This window comes from Giraffa tippelskirchi, chromosome 5 (genome assembly GCF_054371585.1).
Source record: "Giraffa tippelskirchi isolate mGirTip1 chromosome 5, T2T-mGirTip1v1.2.pri, whole genome shotgun sequence".
Lineage (NCBI taxonomy): Eukaryota > Metazoa > Chordata > Mammalia > Artiodactyla > Giraffidae > Giraffa > Giraffa tippelskirchi.
Window position 1 is genome coordinate 19,176,600 of NC_137279.1, and position 11,689 is coordinate 19,188,288.

At 37.9% G+C, this 11,689-nt stretch overlaps 1 pseudogene; it reads left to right on the forward strand.

Moving 5' to 3' along the window:
* Positions 1–8,247: 8,247 nt before the first annotated feature.
* On the forward strand, positions 8,248–8,406 carry LOC145507994 (U2 spliceosomal RNA; annotated as a pseudogene).
* The last annotated feature ends 3,283 nt before the right edge of the window (positions 8,407–11,689 follow it).

The following is an 11,689-nucleotide window of genomic DNA, read 5'->3' on the forward strand; positions in this document are numbered from 1 at the left end:
TCTTTGCTTCAATTTTCTGATATAGAGCAGTGATTTCCAAGCTGTTTACTGGCCCCTCTACCTTTTGTATCAAAGAAGTTCTGCTTTTGCCCATTTTACATATTGAGATCCTACATAAGATTTAATTGGGATAAAGAGTTCTGCTGATAAGTTTGAAAGTCACTGATTAAGGGGAAAGACAGCTTAGAAGATAGGCAATGGGTAGGAAGAAATGAAATAAAACTCATGAGTAGGTAGAAGATGAAATACACATTTATCATAGAGACATGCTATTTATGAAGAATATAAAGACCTACAGATGAATAGCATAATGTGTAAACTAGTATTTACTAGCATATTTCTATGCTTTTTTTAATTTCTGTTACTCAGCATTTCTGTCTCTCCTGATGGAATTCTGTAATTGTCTTAAGATGAGTTTGAATGCTTTATGCAGAACTGATTTTAATAACCAATTGAATAGTAGGTTTTTATATGGATACATTGGCATAACTTTACCATACTGTTTACTTATTGTACAGTGATGGAACATTATATAATGTAGCTCATTTCTTGACCTTCTAGTTAGAAGTACCAGTAGGTTAACAATTAGAAAAATGCAGAAGATATTATACTTAGTGAGAGGAAGTAGAAATGGTAGGTAGATTCTAAGAGGTTTTAACAGCTAGTATTAATTTTTGGATCATGTTCTGTGATTGTAAGAAAGCTCTAGAACAGTGTTTACAGAGACAGTGATTATTGATTTGCATTTCAACCCCTAAAGCAGAAACTTTAGTAAAATGGTCTTGACCTAGTGAAGGATCTAACCCATTACATGGCATACCTAGGAACTATCACCATGAACCTAGAATATTTCAGCTAGGTTTTGACCTCTATAGTCAAGTGACTAAAAGATGGAATGAGTTTCAAAAACAGTAAGAAGATATAGGGGTCTTTATTGATGCCTGTAGAGAGATAATAAAGATATGGGAGGAAGAATCTATTTGAAAGTGTTTGTCACAGGAAAAACATATAAATCTGTTCTAACCAAGACCTGACACTGTGCTCCACTGAGTGTAGGGCCACATACCTAAAGGAACTGTTTTCATTGGGGCCTTTGTGAAGGACTCTTCTGCTAGATTTGAGGCGAGACCTTCCTGAACAAAAAGTTAAAACATAGTGTATATAAGATCAATATCAATACAGTATAAAATTAGTAGAAATGGAAGGAAAATCTATATACCATATTCAATTTTTTTTCAATATTTCTAGATCTCAGATTCCAGCATTACATCACACAAAACCAGTGGTGCCTTGTAGAACTGATGCCTGCTGACCTGTGCTACCTCGGATCTATAAAGAACCGGTGTGGAGTATGCACATGTCATCAGTGACTCAGATCACAGACAAAGATTGTTTCTTCATTCAGTTGAATATGGTGTTTCCTCATTTCCTTTCAGTATAATTTAGAAAAACATTTCCAAATGTCACTTTTTTTTTTTTTTAACTCTTTGGTCTTCGTTAAAAACAGCTTCCCTGGTAGCTCAGCTGGTAAAGAATCCGCCTACAATGCAGGAGACCTGGGTTCTAACCCTGGTTTGGGAAGATCCCCTGGAGAAGGGCAAGGCTACCCACTCCAGTATTCTGGCCTGGAGAATTCCATGGACTGTATAGTCCATGGGGTTGCAAAGAGTCAGACATGACTGAGTGACTTTCACTCATTTACTCACTTCGTTAAAAAAGTCTCCTTCAATGTATAAATGCAGTCAGCTGAAACTGTTCAGTTTTCTGTCCACTATTTCAAAAATCATTTTTAAAAGAAGCAGTATGTTAGCTCTGGGTCTTCTCACGAATAAAATGATTATTCTTAAAGCATAAAACTTATATTTTTTAAATGTACAAATAAAATCTATTATATAATGTACTCAAGTTAATTTCTATTCAGTTGTACCTTTTTTTTTTTTTACATTTTTCAAGTTTCCAAATTTTCTTTTATGTTCATCTTTCATTACTGTAATAGATAGTTTGTCTGACATAGAACAATGACTTGTGGGCATATGATAACCATGCATGATATGCAAGCATCGCCATTTAATTATTATCACAGAACAATTCTCATTATGTTATACATTAATGTAAGTCACTTCTTTGAGTGATACCAGCGTTCTGGAAGCAACTGGTAGAACTACAGACCATCTCTAGACTTAAGTATCTTTCCCCATGGGGTAAATTTTGAGTTTCCCAGTTCCCAAGGGTTGGCAGTGAAGTTCTAGGGGATTCATATAACCAAAGGTAGCAATGCTGTTGTTTCTATTTCTAATTTTTAAATCAATTAAGTAATTTAAATATATTTCATCTGAAACCTGCCAAGCTTATGTGGTAAGTAAGTTCAGCAGGCCTGTGACCCACCATCCTCCAGGTAAAGACTCAGGTAAACAGTGTTAGCTGCTGAGGTGGTTTTGTCCCTTTCACAGTTTTTAATTATTTGATTTATATAGGAAGCATAAGGAGCACTGATGTTAAAAATACAATGAATTCAGCATGTGAAAGTGGTAGTTCAGCAAGGTGGTCTTCACTGGGACTGTATTTGCATACATCTGACCAGTTTATATGCAGCATAATCAGGTGTCTAGTACTTCAAAACCTAAGCAGAAGATATTATATCTGATTATCATTTAATGGGAATAAAGCTTATATCTATATACAGTTTATTGATAGAGAAGGACTTTCAAATAGGAACCTGACACCTTATTTTTATCATCTGGAAATGAAAAATAATTATAAAAGTAAGACATCTTTATAAAGCCTTCAATATATCCTTTTATAAAAGCAGTTTTTAAGCTATTTGTCATGTTGAATATGTAGTTAAATACTAATCTTCATTTTAATATTTTGTCAATCTGAGCATAATATATTTCACTTTGAAATTTATTTATTGAAAAATCATAGTGGTTCTGTTTTCTGTTGTGTTTTTCCGAAATTAAAATACCTTGGACACTATATCACTTGCTCAATGGGACTATTGATATTTGTCTTTATATGTGTATTATGATTATTATTAATGATTACAAATACTATAATCCATAGAAATATGATGAAATGATTATTTTAAAATATTCCTAAGGGTTCTATGAATTTATGAAATACTGAGGCTTGTGAGTCACATGGGAAATACTTGTTTTGAATAATATATTTACAAAGAAGGTGTTACCAATTCTAGAGAGAACTAACTAGAAATATCCGTGTAAAGCAGTTTTTCCAGATGACTTTAAAATATCCCTTGTTCCTATTATGGTAAGTTTCAGGCTTTAGGCAGTAAAGTAGCTGATGAAGGGGGGCCTAGATTGGCCTCATTTAGAGACTGAGCTATTGAAACTCATTTCCAAAATACTGCCCTATCAGATCTGTATATGGCAGTGCTCCTCGACTGGTTTTAAAAATTTACTAACTAGTTAAGAGCACTAGGCTTGTCTAAATGGCCTGAGAACACAACCAGTATCCCCTAATCTGTAAATAATTGGTAAAGATACAAATAATTTAGTCTTCAGTGCCTTTCCTTCCAGGGTCACATGCTCCATTTACTTCAGTTTGTTTTGATGGCTTTAAAAATCCATAGATTGGTTCCTATACTGAGAAATGATTTCCCACTTCTCCTTATTGAGGGTCATAAACTAAATTTGTCCTTGGCTAAGAGCAGTCACCTGAACCAGAAAGAACATTTTGGACTTGGGAAGCAGCGGGCTGAGTAGGTAGGAAGATGTGACGCTTGGCACCCCCGCCCACAGCAGTCAGAGCCTTCTTCCTGTGCCCACACTGGCCTCTGCCTTCTCAGCCCAAAGCTCCAGGCAGTTGCTTCTGGTTGGTCAGATTACAGGAGATTAAAATCTGTTTGTCATCCCTGACATAAAAGAAGCACACATTGACCTTCAAACAACTGCATTTTGCTTTTTTTCTACTTAACAAACATAAATGGGCTTTGCCTGTATTAATGTCAAAATTCTGGGTATTCCCCTTCTTCCTTATGTAACCATGATTGTGTTTGCTTTTGTTTCTCATAGATGTTGACGAATGTGCCTTATTCAAATTAGTTATGTGGTTTTACCAAAAATAAATCTCCTTAATTTTCCTCTGTTGACTAATTCTTGATTCTATTTCTCAAAATAACAAGTTTATAGAAATGGGTGTATTGTCATTGATGATGGGAAGGGAAACCGCCCTCATTTGGTAGTAAGTTCAAGAGCCAAAGAATCCTGTGAATGTCAGGTGGCACTTGGCCATCAGTTACTGGCCTCATTGGGCATTCTACATGTGCTCTTTTTACTTAACAAGGCTTTCTTGCGTAGGAGAGAAACAGGACTTGGCTTAATAAGTAGAGCTTTGGGAATTGCTCCTAACCTAGGTGTGCTGATTGGGAATTGTGTTACTCTTAAGGGCAGACATCTTTCAGTGTGTTGGCGTTGGGTTTTGAAAATCTGAGATTTATTCTTGCAGTTCAGACTAATAGAAACTCTTGGGAATCAGCATGTCTTAAAATAAGAGCTTTCCATGGAATAGGCTAAAGTCAAAGGATAAGTCGAGCCTGAAGGTAGAGAACATTTGGTTCTCCAAACACCCACAGTGGGTTTGCGGCAACATGATTTTTTTATTCTTATTCATAAACTCACCACTAGAGGATGTTAACATACTTCTCCAAATACATTGGAACAGACTGAGGCCTCAGTACTGTGAAAATTGTTTAATAAGGAAAAGAGGTGCTGTGAATTATTTGGTTACTGTAGGAATTGCAATTTTAAATAGTATACTATAAAAATAAAGTCTGAAGTTGTATTCTGGATCATGATATATTTGATACAGAAGCTGACAGTGATTCTTTGCTTGCCCAAACTTTAATCAGGCTCCTGAATATCTTCCTAGGCCTATCTGTGTACTTCAGGAAATAACGTTTTCACAAGAATCCCAGTTTAACATCTTTCATTGTTAAACTGACCCTCCACCCTCAATATCTAACCTGGTTCCTCATCCTTCAGCATCCCTTAGTCAGCGGTCTGCAACCTTTTTTAGCACGAGGGACTGATTTCATGGAAGACAATTTTTCCACAGACAATGGGTGGGGAGATGGTTGGGGGATGATTCAAGCACATTACATTTATTGTGCACTTTATTTCTAATCTGATGCCACCACTGATCTGACAGGAAGTACAGGTCTGCGGCCTGGAGGTTGTGGACCCCTGCCCTTGGTGATGTCTTATCACCCTGGCCTGCCTTCAGCTAGAATTCTGATAAGTCAGTTTAGCCAGAACCCCTGTTATCCCTGGTGTTTCCTCTTAGTTGTTTTCTATCCCTGCTCCTTGACTAAATTCCTTCTTGCACAAGCTGTATTTGGGGTTGAACCCGGTCTCTCTCCACACTGTAACATCCCATTGCAGTGGTCCCTATACCAGCATTAACATCCTGAATGAAGTCTGCCTTATCATTTTTAACATGTGTCATTGAATATTTTTTTCTTTAACAAGTGGCTTCATAGAGCTAAACTAGGGAAGGAACTTAGCTACTTTAAGAAAAGGGAACAAATCCTGTTTCATATATGTGCAGGGTACTCTTTACTGAGGAATCCACCCACATGATATATGAATTTAGGGCCTGCAGAAAGCCTTCATACACACAGACACTACAAATGAGACATAAATCATTTTTTTTGACTTGTAGCCTGACACCTTTTAGGATCTCTAATTTTCTAATATACAAACCAGTACTTAAGATGAACCCTCAACTTGGTAATGCCTTTTATTATAATACCAAAGATGCCATTTTAAGTTCTCACTTTAACATCTGTTTGTAACTCCAAACATGTAACAATAATAGATAAATTCAAGGGAACTTTAAAAAAACAGAGCCATCATCATTGCTAATTATTAGAGAAATGCAAATCATAACAATTTAATGAGGCACCACTTCACACCAGACAGAATGGCCATCATTTTAACAGTCTACAAATAAATGCTGCAGAGGGTGTGGGGAAAAAGGGAACCCTCCTACACTGTTGGTGAGAATGTAAGTTGGTGCTGTCACTATGGAAACCAATATGGCGCTTTCTCAGAAAACTAAAAATAGAGCTGCTATATGATCCTACAACCCCACTCCTGGGCATATACCCAGACAAAACTAAATCAAAAAGCTACATGCACCCCTATGTTCATAGCAGCACTATTCACAACAGCCAAGACTTGGAAACAACCTAAATGTCAATTGACAGGTGAATGGATAAAGAAGATGTGGTAGATACACACAAGGGAATATTACTCAGCCATAGAAAAGAATGAAGCATCATTTGCAGAAACGTGAATGGACCTAGAGATTATCATACTAAGCTAAGTAAATCAGATGGAGAAAGACAAGTACCATATGCTTACCTGAGAAATACAAAAGGACATGATCTGAAAAACAGAAACAGACTCACAAACATAGAATACAGAATTGTGGTTGCCAAGGGGGAGGAGGGGGCGGTAGGGAAGGATTGGGAGTTTGGGGTTAGCAGATGCAAGCTGTTATATATAGGATAGATGAACAACAAAGTCCTATTATATAGCACAGGGAACAATATTTAATATCCTGTGATAAACTATAATGGAAAAGAATATGAAGAAGAATGTATATATAACTGAATCACTTCGCCACACAGCAGAAATTAACACAATGTAAATCAACTATACATCAATAAAATTAGAAAACAAAACACAAAGCCAGGTTCAAGAACAACAGATGCACCTTTGAGGATCAGAAACTGTAAAAACAAAGTGGCAAGTGGGGCTGAAGCCGCAGGCCTACTGGGACCTGCATCCAGTCAGGCAGAGGCTTCTGGGTGCTTAGAACCAAGTGCCCCATGTGAGGCACACCAGTTTAGTTATATAAACAAGACAGCTGATAGGCAAGCCCTGCAAAATTGGTATTGTTATCCACAAAATTCAGTAATTCTTTGTTTCAAGCAGCTTTTTAAGAAAACATCTTGTTTGAATGCATCTTATAAGTGTACTGCAAGTCAGTTTCATAATTTCTTATATTCCATGTAGTTTGTCTGGAGAAAGTTAATTTGAAAAGGCCCCACTATCTTTCTGATTATAGCCAGTAGTTTCATTACTTGATGTGGGGCTATAATTACTCATCAGACACATTACTGAACAGTGTGAACAAAAACCACACACTTCTGGTTACTAAATCACCATCCTGGTCTGTTGTCAGCGATATTGCATGACATTTTATCAATTTTTCATTCATTTACTTATGAGTTTCACAGAGATGGTAAGCCACATGTAGAAGATTCCCCAGGTAAAATCTAAAGCAAATGGTTGTTAGAAGTATGTCAATATGTTTGCTGGAAACTAGAGAAAAAGTAACAAAACAAAAACTTCAACAATTACATTTGATTTGAAAATTTTATACAGCAGCCATCAGAATGAACAGGAGCTGGGGCTTCCCTGGCGGTCCAGTGGTTAAGAATCTGCCTTCCAATGCAGGGAACATGGGTTCAGTCTCTGGTTGGGGAACCAGAAGCCCACATGCCACGGGACAACTAAGCCAGCCCACCACAACCACTGAGCTCTTGCGCTCTGGAGACCCGATGCCACCACTAGAGAGAACCCGGAACACTGCAAGGAAAGATACTGCCTCAACTAAAGACCCAACATAGCCAAATAAATAAATTTAAAAAATATATATACAGGAGCCACAATAGAGCTGGTGCCTTTTTTTTTTTTTAATTTATATTCTTGGTAGGTACAGAAAGAAAAACTATCCTCCCTCTTTCTTTAATTAAAGAATATCATCCTCAATAATTACTCCATGTGAACTCAAGGTAATAGTCTTTCTATAGAGTTGTCTTGAAACTTCATACCTGAATTAGCAAATTTAAACAAAGAAGGAAAGTACCTTTTAGAATAGCCATCAGTTCAGTGGGTTTTATTTAGTGATGAAAGTCTGGGGCAGAATTACCAAGTGGTTAGCCATTCCAATTACAAAAAAAAAGAAAACCCACAAAAAACACAGCATAGATAAAACGTATATTTCTTCAATCAGATTTTTACCATAATGCTTCCTGAGTGAGATCAGGAATCCTCAAAAATTTCTCAGAAAGCAAGAAAAGCAGAAGCACAGATGAATTCACCATCAGTCCACCATGATGTCAAAACCACTAACGATTCTTTTCATACGACCAAATGTCCCCTTATTACTAAATGAATATCATTTAATATTAGTTAGCATTTGTATTGTACTTCTACCATTTCTCAGCCTTTTGGCTAAGATCAAGTGTAGTACATTGTACTTCTGTTCGTCATATACTTTGTCCTTCATTATATCTGATTCATAGGTGTTTTATACATAATTTTGGAATTATTTCCTTCCCATAATACGTCAGGGTAGCAAAGTTGACATCTTATTTTTAACACATCTGTACAAGATGTGAAAAATTCCTAGTAAGTCTAAAAAAAAAAGACTCTTGACCTAAATGGAAATAAATACCTGTTATCAAGTCCAACTTCATACTGCTAGCCGCACGACAGGCCAGTAAGCTGAGAGATGAGCTGTTGGGGCAAGGAATAGTGACTTTATTCCTGAAGCTAGCAGACTAAGATATCTTAGCAGACTAAGATATGGCAAAGAACTATCTTACCTGAGTTAGAACTCAGGCTTCTTTTATACTAAAAAGGGAGGGCGTAAAGTCAAGCACTTCCTGGTTCCCATCAGCCTCTGGAGGGGATGTGTTAATTTCTTTCTCCCTGCAATCATTCACACGTGGACCTGGTCAGGATGATTCCTCTGAGCTAAACAAAGGTGTTTTAGCTTAATGCTTATTACCTGGGAGGCAAGGTTCCCAGAGTTGGGCCATTATATGTATTTAAGCTTATAGGCAACATCCCTTTAGTGATTAGCTTATAAGAGAACACAAAGGTTCTTCCCTATTACATACCTAAAAATTAAATGTAGTTTTTAAAGACTAGGTTGTTAACTAATAGCACCCCAAATAATCATAGGAAGATGGAATATTAGAATTATGATTCTTAATCTCTTATCTGCTTTGAATTAGTTACATTTTCCCCAGGTTTATGGAGGTACAATTGGCAAATAAAATTACATATATTTCAAGTGTACAACATGATAATTTGATATATGTATATTGTGAAATGATCACCACAATCAAGTTAATTAACATATTCATGACCTTACATAGTCACCTTTTTTGTGTTAAGAACACTCAAGATGTACTCTTTTAGCAAATTTCAAGTATACAATGCAGCGTAAGCTACAGTCACCAAACTGTATTGGATTTCCAGAACTTACATCTTATAGCTGAAAGTTTGTACCTTTTGACTAACATCTCCTTACTATTATTTACATTTTAATAAGTGGTGTTTATCTTAAAAAGAATGTAATGTTATTCTCCTAAAGGTTTAGTTTACTTGCTAAGTCGTGTCCAACTTTGTAACCCCATGGACTGTTGCCTGCCAGGCTTCTCTGTCTATGGAGTTTCCCAGACAAGAGTACTGGAGTGGCTTGCCATTCCAGGGGATCTTCCCAACCCAGGGACTGAACCTGCGTTTTCTGCTTGGTAGGTGGATTCTTTACCACTGCATCACCTGGGAAGCCCCTTAGTTTCCTGTGTGTATGTATGTGTTAGTTGCACAGTCGTGTCCAGTTCTTTGCGACCCCATGGACTGTAGCCCGCCAGGCTCCTCCGTCCATGGGATTTTCCAGGCAAGAATACTGGAGTGGGTTGCCATTTCCACGCACACTCCATGCAGTGGAACCGTGGAGTCCTAACCACAGGACTGCCAGGGAAACCCAAAGAGCATGCGTGTGTATTTTGTTTTGCTGCACCACACAGCATGAGGGATCCTAGTTCTCTAAACAGGGATCAAATCTGTGTCCCCTGCAGTGGAATCACAGATTTTTAATCACTGGACCACCAGGGAAGTACTCCCTGCCAGATGGTTAGAAACCATCTAACGATGGTTGATGGAAGAAATTTTCACATATTGAGCTTTGAGGAAGTCATTCTAGCTTGTACGTGATTTGGCTTGAACTTTATGCCAGTTAGGACATTCTGTCTGTGGCCCATCACATGTATATTGTACAGCTGCTCTAACCATTAAAGAAAAGGGTGTGCTGTCCAGAAATAAAGAATGTCTGTTTTGAAGACAGAGATAAATACCCTCCTTCCTGGGACGTCAATGTGAGTACTCCTTTGATGATAAGGCTCCCTTCCCGGCACCAAGGTCATACTGACTCACTGGATGTGCTAATCTGTCTTTTTTTTTTTTTTTTTAACTTGAAGGAATGCACCCCTGTCATGTTTGATGTTCTTTGTTCTGATAAGATATAAAACTGCTGAAAACCATGCTTGTCTGGAGTAATTCCCAGAGCTACTGAGAAGCTGTCTCCTGGGCTATAGTTCTCAGTTTGGCTTGAATAAAACTCCCCTCTATTTTTAGATTGGTTATTGATTCTTTGCATTGACAGTACATTGAGGTGAGGGTGATTATGTGACCTCTGACTGCCCTCTATCCCTAGGACTCTGATCCTCACAATGGTATTGACTCTTCGAATCTATCTTTTTACTTCTCTCTTTAATTTACCACATTATGTATTGCCATCTTCTCAAGGCTCCAGCACATCCTCTTCATATCTGTGCCCACTCTGGTTGGATTTCAGTTTGTGTTTACCACCTACAAATTGCCTTGATTAATGGTTTCTGCCCCAGGGACCTGGGACCCATCTGTTATGAACTGAATGCTTTTGTCTCCCCCAATTTTACAAATTGAAATCCTACCCAGAGTGTGACAATATTAGGAGGCACAGTCTTTAGGGGGTGATTAGGTCATGAGGATAGAGCCCTCCTGATAGGATTAAAGAGGCCCCAGAGAGCTCTCTAGTTCCTTCCACAATGTGAGGACACAGTGTAAGATGGACATCCATGAACCAGGAAGCGGGCCCTCGCCAGACATCAAATTTGATAGCATGTTGATCTTGAACGTCCCAGTCTCCACAACTGTGAGAAATAAATGTTTACTGTTTAAGCTACCTATCTATGGTAATTTGTCACCCTGAGCTAAGACACTGTCCTTAGCAATTTCACTATTTCTAACATGAGGGCAAAGTCTGGCAGGAAAGAAACACTGAGGCTGATATCTACTTCCTAAAGTAATGATGCCACATTTGACAGGCTTTGACCATGCCAATCTGAGGACAATGGACTCCATCTTATACTCTTTGAGTATCCACTCTGTTTTTTGTTTTTTTTTTAATTTTTTGGCCATGCCACGTAGCATGTGGGATCTTAGTTCCCTGACCAGGGATTGAACCCATGCCTCCTGTATTGGAAGCATGGAGTCTTACTTAACCACTGGACTGCCAGAGAAGTCCCTCCACTCTGTGTTTTAGTTAAGGGCAAGTAAATACCTGGAAGGTTTAGTATTTTACCTGTGAAATATGTGTTAATTTTCTATCCTAGAATATAACCCGCTTGAGGACAAGGGTGGTACTTTTCATTTCTATTTCTCCAACTCCTAGCACAATGCTTAGGACCTAGTGTTACATCCCCAGCAAATGTTAGTTGAATGAAGAGTTTTGCCTATGTTAGCCCTGCTCTCTCATGACGGTTTTCCTCAATTTGTGCCCTTTTCCCACCTAGCTCAGCTTGGGAGCACTTTGGTTCACCCTT